Source organism: Haliotis asinina, chromosome 16 (assembly GCF_037392515.1).
Source record: "Haliotis asinina isolate JCU_RB_2024 chromosome 16, JCU_Hal_asi_v2, whole genome shotgun sequence".
Taxonomy (NCBI): domain Eukaryota; kingdom Metazoa; phylum Mollusca; class Gastropoda; order Lepetellida; family Haliotidae; genus Haliotis; species Haliotis asinina.
The window spans coordinates 8,542,431-8,558,853 of NC_090295.1; the positions used below are offsets into that span (position 1 = coordinate 8,542,431).

The 16,423-nt window shown below is 41.4% G+C and overlaps 1 protein-coding gene across 2 annotated transcripts in view; it reads right to left on the reverse strand.

Annotated features, from left to right (window-relative positions):
• LOC137268073 (transmembrane protein 26-like) overlaps positions 1–16,423 on the reverse strand; it is a 91,314-nt gene that overhangs the window by 19,008 nt on the left and 55,883 nt on the right. The window lies entirely within an intron of this gene.

The window sequence follows — 16,423 nt, forward strand, 5'->3', positions numbered from 1 at the left end:
TGTCTACGAGCATTTGGGCACAATGATACGTAAAATTACTGGTTACAAACCAATGAAGTATGTACAGGTACAGCAGAATGAATTTCCTGAAATTCTGGAGGTCAGGTCATCTAGTTTGGGACAACGTTTTCTGTGCATGACATAACTAAATATAGAATGAATTAATAAAATAATCTGGACAATAAACATGCAGGATAAACCAGAACACCAGTGGAGCAGACTCTGCAACCACTTGCAGAGTTACCTCCCTTAGTTACCAGGATGTGCTGACCCGATTCCGATTATTCCATATGCATGCCGTGGCGTCATCGCAATTCCTTTTCTTGACGTAATAAAAAACACCGTGTTTGTCTCACTCACACATCACGTATACAACTGTCAGGCACCGATTTTCAAAACGCCATTTTTTCTAACATAACAAGCGGGTTTTAACTTACAGACTTACAGACAGGCGAATGTGTTAAAAAGAAGAGACTGACGAGTGGTTCCGTGTTGAACACGAAGGTACAGCGATGCAGTCACTCATTAATCAGCCAGTACTGATGGTTCACGCAAAAAAAGCTTTTGGCAATGGCTGATTGGAGTACTATATTCCTTCTATATGGGATATTAGGCAACAGAATCCTGTTACTGTCACAAGTCTCCCCTTTAGGTTAAACGTTTAGTGTTTTGGGGCCAGATCTTCAAAGCGTTCGTACCTTTACGCTCTGTCGCAACGCTATAGTTTATATTCATGGCAGCGCGAACGTTTCGTGGATCGGACGCTAGGCTCGCATGCACAAAGGCCCACAAGCACAAAGCGCTCATAGCGCAACGGCCATCTCAAGGCGTTGTCACGGATATGGGAGTTACGAACATCGTAAGCCTACGACCACTTTGTGCATGTAAGCCTTTGCCTCATATGATCCTACTCGCCGCTCGCTAAATTAAATCTGACATGTATAACATCTGACATGACAGACCTGGAACGTTCCATGTTATCTCAAATCACAGGCAAACTGTAGCGCAAATGGGGCTGCGCAGCATAGAGAAAATGACCAGTGTTCTTACATGCGAGCGATGCGAACAAAGGTTGGCAACGTACTTCCCTCGCTTCGGTTTAAAAAATATTTTTCATGTCAAAATAAGATATCGCCACCATCAATTGCACACACCCTTTTCTTCACTGGGTTGTGCTATCACATTTCCAATCCCATTTTGAACAGTTACTCACGTGAAATATTTTTTGTTCAACATTTTAAGCGCAATTCGTGGTAAATCAGACTGTTCTTCGCCTCCATTCCCCCTTCCAGCTTCCGGTTCAACGGAGTGAACCTATTGTATGCTGGATATTCGTAACTGACGAGGCACACATACATAACATGGAGATAGTGTCGCCTGAACGAAACTATTGCTTATGGTTTGCATAATATTCCTAATGCCCGGTTTCGTCATTAAAAAGATGATACGTCATGAGCTTTTCATATAAACGTATATATACGCCAATACCTCAAAACTGGCAAGATGCATGAATAACTAGATCCCCTTAACGAAACTGTGGGCAGATTCAATTGCCCTTAAAGGCACAATGTCACACAATCTCGGCAGTATTTTGGCCTGTATTTCATATACATTGATTATTGTGACATATGCACTCACTTCAGCTTCCTATTGGTGTAATGAAAGACTTATTATCCCTTACGACTTGCCTGAAACTGATAACTGAAACTTTGAGGCGAACAGCTTCCAAACAGAGAACGCTTGCCATGTATGGCATATAAACAATTGCCCCGTACATCAAAACTGTCGCACGCGGTGTTATTGGTGTTTGCCGAACCGGTTTCAATCACGAGTTGCACGCATGATGTTCGCAAAGACCCTTCATGGGACTTACATCCATGGGGCCTTGCCGCTAGAGCACGCGAGAGTAAATTTAATGCAACTTTGCATCAATTCATTCCAACTTTTTAATTCAATATTGTAGTCTAATTGAGTAATTTGGGCGGGGAATAAATTATTTGGAATATTATTTACGTGTAGAGAAGTACGGTGTGATACAGTGCTTTCAAAGGACCCAGTGTCGGTAGTGTGTGCTATCTGTAGATTTGATTGTTTGATTCATTCAGGTGATAATCCATTTTCGACATTGATGACCAATAAGCTTCACCAAAGTGACACAGAATTAAGTATACCAACCCTAATCGTTGTTTCCCGGGAAGTAATTATAACTTATATAAACACATACTGATCACGAATTCATGTCACTTTGACAGAACAGGAATAGGAACCGGAAGCGTGGAGTGGACTGAGTTGGATTTTGTATGTTTAAAATACAGTTTCCTTTATTAAAAATTACTCATTACATTTTGTTAGATTTACGCTGGCCTATGGTCTACATGCGCCAATGTAAAGAAAAAGTCTTTGCGTGTTCAGTATTTAAATTGGACTTTCAGAATCCAATGTATAAAAAATTATACAAAACAAGCATAATCATTTAAGTTCCATTTCCCAGAAGAACTCAATGAAGATGAAATGAAAAACTCAACGTTCCTGCAGAGTACATGCTCGCATGTCGGACTGAACGATGAAAGACAGAAAACTGTCTTCACATCAGGGAGATAGCAAACAGTTATAATGACAGATTCATAATTCTATAAATGTTACAGTGCGTATTATTATTCCCTTTACTCCGAGATAATGATAACAATAATGCCCACGCCATGTCCATTTAACTGTCCTGTACTGATGTGTAACCGTCGTATGTGTGTTGTTAAAACGACATCCTTACCGTCGCCCTTGCTGACGGTAGAAACACGCACTCAGTGACTGCCTTTAATCAACGAAAGCAAATAACGGTAAATGAAATGGGATGTGGTACCAGTGATGGAAGCGCTTCAGACAATGGCCGGATCTGTTTCTGGTGGTTTGAGAGTCACTTGGACTTTATTCATGGCATAGAAACTGCTCGCGACATATTAGCACTAGCGAAAATTATTCTACAATATTCATTTTGTTATTATCTGATTGCCATGGTTGTGTCAACATTATAATAAAAATATGCATTCTTTCGGTTAAATCAACATTTGAAGATATGACGTCATGATGAGAAATCTTCTTGTCCAAATCACCGTTTATTGCCCAATCACCGTCATATTGTGTTCATTGTTTGGTTCAAGTACGCGTTTTTAAATATATTCATCTGCCTCGAAGAGCTGACTGAAAGATGAATATGTATGATTGTCACTAAAAAGGTTCTGTGAGTACTTCGAAGATATGACGTCACATTGACCATTATGATGTCATAGTGGCCTTATTGCCATGGTCATTGTCTTCAACGTGAATCTCGGAATCACATGTTTATGGTAGGATTCATTTGGGTATCAGAGGTCCAAAATGGAGTAAGAATTTGGATGTAGCTAACTTTGGTTTGTGACCATCTTTTGAGATATTGTTGACTTTCTGTATAATCTCATCTCACATTCTCAGTATGACCATAATGTTCGTTCGAATCTATGATTAGTGTCAGTTCAAATCCCTGGTATATTAACCTCATGTTTGTGCGCATGGGTATACAACTGAAGAGCTACGTGGGTATTTAGGGTTTGCTCCACGGCAAACCATACTCGTAAAGAATGTAGGGGAACTTCATCTTTAATTTACGATTGAAAAACATTGCGATATATTATATATTAGAGTCAGTCCCTGCTGATGTAATAATATTGAATGTTTCGAGAGTGGAGTGCATCACTGATTGCCCCTCCTTATGACCACATTCGCTCTTGAAAGATGATTGGTGTATGACGTGAAAATTGCAAGTGCACAACAAATAAACAAACAAACAAGATAACATAGCTTGAAACAAACACGTAGATTTGTGTGATGCGAGATGATTGTCCAAATTAATTGTCTGCCATGATTTATCGACCTTCTTGAAAGCCGTCAAAATCAAGAATGATACTTCATGCACGTGTATGGGGCGACTGCTTTGTGCACGTGCATCCCATGCGTTGTGTTTAGGGCTGGTGATAAATAAAAATGGTGGTGCGTTCATAAGGCTACATAAAAAAATTAAATGTCTCTCGGGCACAATTTTTTAAAAAGTGACGAGGGCGGTACGACTTTATTTTTAATATTTGATCGAAAAAATGTGAAGCGGGAGGAACACATTTCTCTCTCTCTTTCTCTCTCTCTCTCTCAGAAATACAGCTTGGGAAGCTTAGCACGTGTAATTGAGTTGTAGATTCAGTCACACTCGTTCTTACACTCATATTCTTATTGTGGACAAATGGATGATCGGGACGCAATAATAATAAATAATTTATGCGCGAGCAACATATCACGTTTTTATTTAGCCTAAGATGTCTTCTTTGAACGGTTTGCTAAACGTTGTACTTCCTATCCAGATCGAAAGTTCAGGTTCCGCTACTTTTATTGAAGAGTATACATTTAATGGTCGAAAGTGCCGACTTAATGAATTGAGCGAGCAGGCTTGTCGAGGACGGCGTGCATCGTTGTTGTCCATTATTTACACGCCACTATCGTGTAACTGGAAAATAGCTAAGTTCAGCGTTAAAAAGCATACAGGCAAACACAAATGAGATATATGTAAACTGTTTTCGTTGTTTTTCTCTGAGCGACGATTTTGTGATGCTGACCAATGTAGAAGCCGAAATAAACTTCTGTAAGCTCCTTTGACCTTCTGGATTAACATGACATACTTGATGATACACAGACATGAACCATACAACCATAATTTGTTGCACTAACTCATAGTGAGTTGTTTCAGACACTGACGGTATACATCCGTTTTCACTCACCCACTCATCTTTTTACTCACTCATTCACTCACTTACTCTCTCTCTCTCTCTCTCTGGTAAATACGGGGTAGTTGATTCTTCTACCACTGCCAAAATGGTATTGCTCTTTTCAATCGATGTACCTGTTTTGATAAACTGCGTTTAGATGCTTTATCGAAAGAAATGCCAAAACCAATGAAACCTCATAACTTTCCTGAACAGAGTGAGTGAGTTTAGTTTTATGCCGCAATATTCCACCCGACCCCGTTAGTCTCTTCTTGGGACAAGCACGGGTTGCTGACGATCAATTATAACCCTGACATTCACGGGTCTCCTCCATGGAATTCATTGAAAACCTACAGGTCTAAAGACAGCAAGATGTCTAAAAAATATATCATCTGTTTATGTTAACCGGTGAAAAGATAAGAAAATTCATGGGGAAAACAACAATACAGTAAGTGGTTAACATAAACACGGTAACTGACAGGAGTACTCTCTCCTTATTCGAAAATAATGATACAATGATAATGAAATAATATGATGACTACTTAGCGTGCACTCGACTATAAATACATCTAACATCATAAATATTTATTCTCTATTTATTATTAATTGTAATTTATTATCCACCACTATGCCCGAACCAGAAACAGGGCACCGGGGTCTACACGAGCTCGGACTGATATATGTCATTACCCCAATACATTATGATTTAAAAAGGTCATTGCTCTAATAAATGCATAATTCATAACTGTTAGAATAGCTTACCGCGTGTGTGCAGATCCAGACTGATGAGTATTAACGGGGTCAAGTGTTGCACGAGTTAGCGATCTCTGGCTACTTTAAGTGCGTTCTTACGGTGAGACTGAGTGAGTTTGATTTTACCCGGTTTTTAATTTTAATATTCCAGCAATATCACGACGGGGAATCAACGAAAATGGGATTCAGACGTTGTACTCATGTGGGGAATCGAACTTGGGTTTTCGATGCAACGGGCGAACGCTTTAACCACGGCCCCGCCACCTGGAGTAGGAATTAGGACAAGTCTTCATCTGTCTTCGGCTGCATGTAGTTGTTTGCGATTAGGGTGTACTGATGTGATCACACAGCTTCAATCAGATGAAAACACACGCATGCCTGTGATCCCGTTTCAAATTGCACAAAACCAATTTTGTCCCATTGACTTCTATGATAAAGGGACAGTGGGGTAGCCTAGTGGTTAAAGCATTCACGCCGTACGCTCGGGTTCGATTCCTCACATGGTTACAAGGTGTGAGGCCCATTTCTGGTGTCCGATGCCGTGATATTGCTGGAAAATTGCTAAATGCGGCGTAAAACCCGACTCACTCACACTATGGTAACGTTACGCCTTCAACAAATATTATACACGCATGCACATGCGTGCTTTGTCTGAACCGATAATCCGTGCAGGAATAACAAAAGTCCGATTTAACAATCCTCACATCAGCCAACTATTACGACTGTCAACAGCTGTGCAAGTCAACTACGGTTGTACATTTGGTCCGGTCATATTTGGGGGTGTCGCAATTTGAAGCCAGAACTGGTTCTTGAATACGCATGGTCCTCGTCTCGCATATCGCAAGTTCAAGCACGCAAGGGAGACGGGAACCAGTTCAGTATACCGGAAGTAGCGCTCACAGCCTTCCTGAGCTACTGAACTGAGCTAAGAACTGTGGGAAATAATGGCTTCCGTGAGGGGAGCATCGTGCATTGTGAGCTCCTGTCTGGTTGATTCATATAACGTCTGTCTGATTCCTGTCAATATATCGCAACTTCCTGATTGATTACACATCAGTTGTCGGCTACGTGTTAGTTGATTGTAACGTCGTTGACAGATTCAGTCATCGACAACGTCCACAACGACACATTTATTGCTTTGAAAAGCCATTACATTTTGTCAGGTTCGCTATCACTTGATGAAACACTGTTGCGTGTGGACATAATAGCCTACTTTCTCTCCCATCGCCAGATGAGTAAATACATCTAACCCACTGCAGACTGTTTCCACGTTTATAAATTGCAGGAAAAGGCGATACAAGGTGCATTCACTCTGGGATCACGATCAACACTGCTGTCCTTGCGCATTCAAGAATTCAAAGGGCGGTGGGGTAGCCTAGTGGTTAAACCGTTCGATTCCTCACATGGCTACAATGTGTGAAGCCTATTTCTGGTGTCCGACGCCGTGAAATTGCTGGAACATAGGTGAAAGCGGCGTAAAACTAAACACGCATTCACCCGAGAATCGTCGCTCCGAATCCATCAATTGGAACAGTGAGGTTGGGCTCTGCCAGCTGAATCGGCACGTCATCCGAGTGTAGAATATGTGTCCAAGGATCTACCGTAGACTCATATGCACTGAATGATACGTCTACTGATGATTATCACAATTCTATACGTGTAAAGACAGAAAGGCAAATCCAGACAAGGTGAAAGTACAAAAACGGCAATATTCTTTAATAGTCAGATAGATAGATAGACATAGTCGTATCAATGAAATAATCATATCCCAGTGACTTGTGCATGTCTAGTCATAACAGTTGTATTTTGTATCTAACGCCACAACCTCCCAGCTGACGTGGAAGTTCAGCCCAAAGACAGTTACTGGACCTTTATCGGTTTTATGAAACCAGCGAGCACAGTTACAGCGCTGACAGAGTGTGATACTAACCAGAACCAATCAAAACCATGGTCTGCGAACCCGACGCCACAATCGACACAATAATCGAGTCTTGACCACGAAAACCATTGATTGAAAACAAAAAGTGTTGTTCTTGGTGCTAAGGATAGCCGACTAAAGCACTAATTTTGACCTCGGAAACGTCAGATCTGGATGGCCATTGTTAGCCGCTGGTGGCTATGTGTTTTGATAAAGAATGCATATAAAATTCCTTGTTTCAGTGTCCAAGGGCCCTAATTTCTCAAAGGCAGAATATCAAGGTCCCTCACAAAGAGTCCGAATATTTCAACTCATTTCCCCAGATGGTAGATTGAGGGGCGGTGAGATAGCCTAGTTGTTGAAGTGTGCATGGAGTCATTTCTGGTGTTCGACGCCTTGATGTGCCTGGTATATTGCTAAAAACGGCGTACACCCAAATCCACTCTATCAGAGAGTACGTTTGCATCAGTGAAGACGATACCTTGGCTCTACCGCGAGTTCATTAAATTGTTTCATACAGCTAAGTTCACGCTTTCCCGTACTGTCCCACTGGGCAGCGGTTTAATATCCCCCCTCTCTCTAAAACAGTCTGCAGTAACACAAACTGGACACATACCGGTCAGAAAAAACACCCTCCAATTCCCCAGATTCAATCTAGCTCGGTTCATTGACAACAGTCGGCAGAAATCGGTGGCCCAGTATCACTTTACCATACAAGGACATACACCAGATGTAAAGCCAATCTGGATAAAAGCGTTGTAAAGCAACATGCCTCCATGTTGGCGATCTTATTGCTCCTGAAATGACTGGTCCCCATCCCACTCAGACCCCCGTGTGATGAGTGATGGTTTCTGTGTGGGACAATAACTCTCGTTAAGTCTAGTCAGAGATTGCTGTCGCTAGCTGGCGGTGTATCGGTATGTGTCAGGTATGAAATTACATCACTTAATCGCACGAATAATGATGATTGCTTAATTATTTAATCATTCCCTAATGGGACTGGCTCACCAGGAAAATTGAGGTTTCAGTGACACGTTCAAACTTTGGTATTTTTTTTTTTAAAAAAGACACTCAGATGATAGATAAATTAGACATAAAAGTGGACAGAATGTTGAAAAGGTAGACAATAACTGAAATGTCATTTTACATTTCACAAAAAGGCGGACACAATATTGAAATGATAGACGCATTCTTTCAAAAGTTGGCACAAAGTCGAAGAAGTTAACACTGTCGAAAAGGTAGACACAATGTTGAAAAGGTAGACACAGTGTTGAAAAGGTTGACACTATGTCGAAAAGGTAGACACAATGTTGAAAAGGTAGACACGGTGTTGAAAACGTTGACATTGTTGAACCAGCAAGCACAATTTTGAAACGGTAGACAATATGGTGAAAGCGGTTGAACACTACTGGAATTCGCCTAAACAAATGAAAGATAAGTGGCCACAATGTCGAATATTGTGGCCATAATGTCGAAATATGTGGACAGTTGACTTGGAGTCATGTGCAGTGCATCACGATTGCATGTCCATGATATAAAACAGTTATGGCCAGCAAGGCGCATGTGTGTTCTGTTGATTCGCGCATATATGTGTAAATGAGTCTAATAACTCCAACATACCGACAATAAGAGTTAATACAGGACCACCATTTCCTGCCACAAAGTCCAGAATAAGTGACCTGCACACGGCGATAACCTTTGAATCACAGTATGAGAATTATGCCAGAGTGAAGTTTATATCCAACGCTGTTATTAATGGCGTAAGGGTATATCCCAGCCCTGTGAAGTCTGTTACACGTAGACAATTTTCACCCCTGTTAAATACGTTTCCTAGTACGTCTGGGGGTTGTCTACACAAAAGCGTTCATAGTCTCACCTTGCTAAGATTAGTAACATGCCAATGTTCAGCGAGCTTTGTAAAGTTACCAAGTCGTTTTGAAAATTTGACTTATACTTCTTGTTTTTGAGTCGCTTTTCCCCCGCATGCTGTAATAGAACGTTATATATACTGACAATTATGGCTATTTATAGAATGTTTCCTCGCACGTGTGCATGCTCAAAGCTCTAACACATTATTACCAGGATAACCCAAGCTGAGGGTTAACACTCACATGACTTAACCCATGGAGTACCCGTTCACTACTGGATAAACAGAGGCAATTTATGAGCGAAGTTTCCTTGCTACATGTGTCAAATGTGTTTCGTAGTGGGACAGAGTTGAAACCCTAGAAACTCTTAGTAGTCAAACAACCAAACTTGGTCACCAATCCTAGGACTTTCCGCGCCCAACGTTGCGTAACTTCAACTGAGTTGTGACCTGGGCGGTATGAACAAGACCACCCGCCACCACATATAAACTGTATCTCAAATCGTGTAGCCAAAACACCCAGTAATCCGAACGATGATAGTCTGAAAGGTCTGCCTCTCTTCCAACAACATTGCGACGGTCTGTAAATTATCGAGTCTGGACTTGACAGTCCAGTGGTCAACAGATTGAGCATTGATTTGCACAACTGGGGTACGATAACATGTGTCAACCAAGTTAGCGAGTTTGACCACCTGACCCAGTTAGTCCCCAATGACAACAAGCATGGGTTGCTGAATACCAAATCTAACCCGGATCTTCACGGGCCATCAGAATCGTTTACATCTATAACCCGAATCTCTTCGAAATGTCATTCCACTCGAGAAATGTCATTCCACTCCAATACATGTCATTCCACTCGAGAAATGTCATTCCACTCCAACAAATGTCATTCCACTCCAACAAATGTCATTCCACTCGAGAAATCTCATTCCCACTCCAAGAAATCTCATTCCACTCCAGTAAGATACGCTATGACATATATTAGCTACCCTTTTAACAAGACGAAAACAGTACCTCATATATCAGGTGTTCCATCCACACTATATGAACTAGTTCACTGAGGTAAAGTCTTAAAATAAGTTAGGTGTTGTTTACATTTCTGAAATCAAGAAAGAAGCTGACATCATTCGTGCAGCTTGCAAAGTTTATTTCAGCCTTGAATGAGTGCATGGTGGCTGTAAAATAATGACAAAATGATAAGACTACTATGACGAGTTGAGACACGAAAACCTCCAGTTCACTGTAACCTGCCATGTCAACACGCCCTGTTAAAATGAGAAAATGTACTCGACGTTTTCGACTGGATGAATCTGCCCCCTATTAAGTATCACAACTGGCAATAGCTATGCGGAAATTAAATAAGTGTTGTTATATTGATTCTTGTGTCTTGGGGCAATGTGGCTACCAAATTCGGTTAGATCGCCTCGTTAACATGCCTTGACCTTCGTTCAGCTTACTGCGCTTCATTTACTTTGATTAACAAAGCAGATAATCAGGCAAGGTATTTTTTTAATTTGATGAACAGATTTAGATGACTGGTCGTCACTTGTTATTGATTTAATGGTTCCTGGTTGTGAAAGAGTTCGAAAGCATATAGCAACTACTGGAAGTTCTTAAGTGATCGTAGAGAGAGAGAGAGAGAGAGAGAGAGAGAGAGAGAGACAGAGAGAGAGACAGAGAGAGAGACAGAGAGAGAGAAAAATATGAGTGATGAGACAGAGAAGAGACATGAGAGAGATACCAACAAGATCACTGAGAGACGGAAAGTAAGCAAGATGTGAGATTAATGAGAGACGACAAATATGTGAGAGACGAGAAATATGAGATTGATGAGAGAAAGAAAAATGCGAGGACATGAGAGAGATGAGTGAAGGGCGAGTGTGACGAAGGAGATGAAAGACGATAAATATGACAAAGAGAGAGACAGAGAGAGAGAGACAGACAGAGAGAGATGGGAAGTGAGAGAGATGAAAAGCAAGGGAGATGAGACAAAGAAATGAGAGATGAGTGAGTGACGACGGAGAGGAGAGAATAACGAGAGTGTGAGTGAGTTTAGTTTTACGCCGCACTGAGCAATATTCCAACTATATGGCGGCGACCAGACAATCCGCTGATCAACAACATGAGCATCGATCTGTGCAATTGGGAAGCGATGACAAGTGTCAACCAAGTCAGCGAGCCTGACCACCGGATCTAGTTAGTCGCCTCTTACGACAAGCATAGTCACATTTTATGGCAAGCAGGAGTTGCTGAAGGCCTGTCCTACCGCGGGATATTCACGGGTCGAATAATGAGAGAGAAAAGGTAGAGAGATATGAGGGAGACACATATGTGAAGGACACGAAAAAAGATGAGAGATGGGTAAGTCGAGACGGAGACGAGGGTGACGATTAGAGAGATGAGAGAGGGAATGAGAGATAGAGAGGAAGAGTATGAGAGTAAGGGGAGGAGTTCTTATTAGTCATAAATATACACAATGGTCTGTAACTAACTGCGGAAAGTTCTAATCCAATAGTTCTTCATCACATTATTTATCACCAACCCGCATTCACATGAACAGGGGTCGGGGTTATTCCCCTGGGTGCCGAGGATGCGTTAACCTACACCACTTGCCCCTTTACAGCATGTCTGTTGACACAACCGTAACATCGACCACAACTACTGCCACTAATTAAGACCATGAAATATCCGATGCACTTGCTGATACAGAGAATAGCCATAAACATCACTCAAGTCCTCCACATGGAGGAGAGAGAGTGGGGCTTAGTGACGGCGGATTGTGTTTCATGAGTCTTGAGGGATGTGAATTGCTCGACCTCTTTTTCTCTCGAAATTTATTGGTCTACCATTGACAGCAGCATGTATCATATCCACTCTCGAAATAGACTTCCCACTGCTGGAAGAAAGTGAGCCATTTCCAGTATTTCGGTGCAGTGAAGCACGTTATGAAATGTCAATAGATTCTAATGATGGAGCGTTTCAATGTCAAAATAACACAATACATGGCTTTTACGAGTTCTGGAATCGAGGACAGGAATGCCTTGAACCCATCTTCTGTTTGATTGGGAGGAATTCTGGACAGTCTTTGACCCGTGGGTAATGGGAGGAGAGTTAATATACACTGATGAGTGTGTCAAGAGAGATACAAATGTATAGTATGACCTCTTTGCACTTGACTAATGTGATGTAGACGACGTTTTCAACTACACTGAGAGAGTGCATGATGAAATACACGTAATCATTTTCGATTTAGCCATGGTTAAGCAGGAATAGGTTGGAATATATTGTGGCGAATACAATGCATGTATCGAGCTGAGATGACATGTAAACGTCAAATGGGCTTTACACATTGTACCCATGTACGGAATCGAACCCGGGTGTTCGGCGTGACCAGTAAATACTTTAACCACTAGACTACCCTGTCGCCCCCTTGGATGCTTGGAACCCGGTTTGAGGGAGTAAGAAAAATCGAACATGAGATATGATCTATTTAGCTTGAATATTGCTGTGGGGACACGCTCCTGTCGACACTTCGTATGAACCAATTAAAAATAAAGAAAAAACTATAAAATGTTTGGCGGTTTATTGAATACGAATTTTCAAAAGCTTTCACTATCTATTCTAAATAAAACATAGGAACCCACAGAGGCACTAATGAAGATTAATGGCGGTGGTCGCCGTGGTGATGCTGAAGTGAGATTGATCAGGACACAGCCTTGGTGGTCTGTGTAAGATGTGGACGGATGGAGGAGCATGTCTGTTTCAGCGGTTACTTGCCCAGGTGTACGGACTGTACCTATCTACCATGAAAACCGAACCACATACCTTCAATGTTTGATTGACAATGTCATATACCGCCCTATTTACGCTACAATAGTTATTTCCTTGATGACTGTTACGGAGCGCTCAACTCTTATTGACTATCAGTCTGCAATCAACTCCACAAATGAACGTCAAGATGTAGTTAACTCCACCGATGACTGTCAGGCTACAGCCAACGCCATTGATGGGTGTCAGGTTGTAGTCAATGCCTTTGATGACTTCCAAACTAATCAACGCCATTGATGACTGTCACGCTATAGCCAATGGCATTGATGACTGTCAAACTGTAGTCAACGCCATTGATGATTGTCACGCTATAGTCAACGCCATTCATGACTGTCAACCTGTACCCAACGTCATTGATGAATGTCAAGCTATAGTCAACGCCATTGATGACCGTTAAGCCACAGTCAAAGCTACTGATGACCGTCAAACGATTGTCAACGCTTTGATGACCATCGAGCTGAAGTCTACGTTTTTATCCTTCGGTCGTTACCATCAGTGTGCGTCCTTCATGGTTTTCAAGGCTGCCGTCAACCCTATTTACGGTTATCACGCTACAGTCGACGAGGTGGAGCCAAGTTCCTGCTCTCAAAGAGAACGTCAAATATTACTAATGTATTGACGCCAAAACCCACCTAGTTTCTGTTATACACAGTCTTGAGTCCAAATTAGTGTAAAACCATTTAGAATACTGAAAATTACCCACTCGCCATTGATCTACTGAGGGCACAGCGTTCCTAAGACACGTATGTTTTTAAAGTGCGCCCCTCCAAACTAAAGTGAAGTGGCCCTTAGAAGATACAATCTTAGACGGAAGAGAAGCATGTCTGTTTCTAATATTTCCTCGAGCTTCAAGAGCAGCTCAACAAATACTCCCAAGGTGATGTATTGAAGCTACTTCAAACATCGAAGAACTGTTTTTATTGCCACCGTGGAGCGGTGAGCGTCCTGATATTAAGAGGATGTTGGCATTTTTTAAAAAGACATTTGACAGCAATGTATGGCAGAAAGGGTAAGAATGTCTGTAATTGTACTAGACAGCAATGTTAAATCACTGTCGATTTCAAAAGAAAAGCCACCTTTTCATATCTCTGTGCCATGTCTGTGGTCACAAGTCGGGTGTGGCATCATCAGTGAGTGCTTTAAGCAATATTCCAGCAATATCACGGGGGACGCCAGAAATCGGCATCACACAGTGTACCATTTCAGAAATCGAACTCGGGACGACGATCAAACGCTGTAAAACTAACCTACCCTCACCGCCCCGCAAAAGTATCAAAAATGTTTGAATTCAAGACTTTTTTGCAGCTAATAAAGTCATTTGCAGTAGTTTAAATGTTCCATATAATTCTGACGTGTTGAGTTCAGTACTATGCAAAACGGCGCACAGCTACCCCCACTCCCTGACAGTCAAAACAGTCAAAACTGATGTGCACTAAGGATAGTCACTTATGACTAAACCGCGTTGATATCTTGACATTTCCATTGACATACAACTCACGTAATTATAATGTTAAATAACATGGGGTTAAAACATTAATGCACATTTTGCCACGTTGACGTCTCCAGGGCAGACACTCCCACGGGACCGGAAGTCACCCATGAGTCTTACTTCCAGTCATTTCACATCAATATTGGACCTGAGATGGTCCAGGGGCAGCTTCAAACACACAACAGAGTGATTATCGTAAATCATACAGATCTTTTCAACGACAGGTTCTCGAATAATAACCCGGAAGTAGCAGAACAATTTCTTAACATATCTCACACAAGTTGGTCAGTAATTCACATATCGAAATTCTGATGGTTCCCTTACGTTTCACAAATATACTGAACAGCAAAAGAAAAGCAAGTTTCGAAAAAACAAAATAATTTCAGTAAGCGGTCATGTTAAAGTCTTGACAAAAAACAGAGCTGCGTTTCTTTTGCTGTTCAGTATAGAAGACCGGGCGGGACAACGTAGGAATGGCCAGCGAGTCCTAACTTGACACACAGAAGGGAGCAAGCTACAAAGACATATTTTATATCATTGGAAAGATCTCGAGGAGATGCACCCCAGTACTTTTAAATTAATCTTTCACGACGTGAATCCACTAAGAAGTTACAACTGTGTTATAATGAAACGGATGGGAATAATGCATAAGCCTTTTAAATTGTAAAAGCTATAATGAAATACGGTCAAATTCACACTGTAAAATTGTCTGGTACTAATAGGCGTTAAACAGGGAAAACGACATCATTTAAAGAAAGTCTATACTAAATCATATAACGATGGTGTATAATCTTATTCAACTAAAATAATTCTGGTAGCGAAACCAAAATATCAGATCGGTTGATCACGCTAAGTGCTTATCACTTGGATTAAGCATGAAACTACCACTCCCGCAGCAGTATCATTACTTAAACTCTCTAATTTTGTTAAATTAAGATAATTCTGGTAGTGAAATAAAAAAACTTCTGCCAGAAATTTCTGCAGAAATGCATTTTCAGAGCCAGTTTGTGAGGTTATTAACACGTGGACACACTGGCACATAAACTTTTCGTGTTCATCTCCTCGAGATCTTTCCAATGATATAAAATATGTCTTTGTAGCTTGCTCCCTTCTGTGTGTCAAGTTAGGACTCACTGGCCATTCCTAAGTTGTCCCGCCCGGCCTTATAGCTTACTGTAACTAAAGAAATTGCATTTGTAACATTCAAACGAGTGTCTATTACTCCTGTGGTATTGCTAATTACGAGGATCAAACACTCGAAAGTAGACTGACCAATATTCCCAGCATGAGAGGGTGTGCTGAGGTCAATGCGTAATACTAACGATAAACTGCCCACATCAAAAGATGAAAGCTGCCCCCAACCTCCGACGAGATAAGCATCTGTGTGATTTTTTCGATGTAATGGCGCGAAAGTAAATAGCGACATTAGTGTCATTAACAGTTTTTATGTAGTTATTAATGAGTTGGCAAATATCAGCCCATTTAGGTGTCAAAGGTTAATTACGCACAGATTACTGATTGTGACGAGAGGAAGCGGTAAAAGTACACAGGGGAGATAACCCCGAGTTGACATCTTGATTGTAGTTTATATGTATAGCTCAAACGTGACATTGATCAAGTTCGCCTTGATCATATTTGACCCGTGAAGGTGCCGGGGTAGAATAGGCCTTCAGCAACCCATGCTTGCCATAAAAGGCGACTCTACTTGTCGTAAGAGGCGACTAACGAGATCGGGTGGTCAGGCTCGCTGACTTGCTTGACACATGTCATCGGTTCCCAATTGCGCA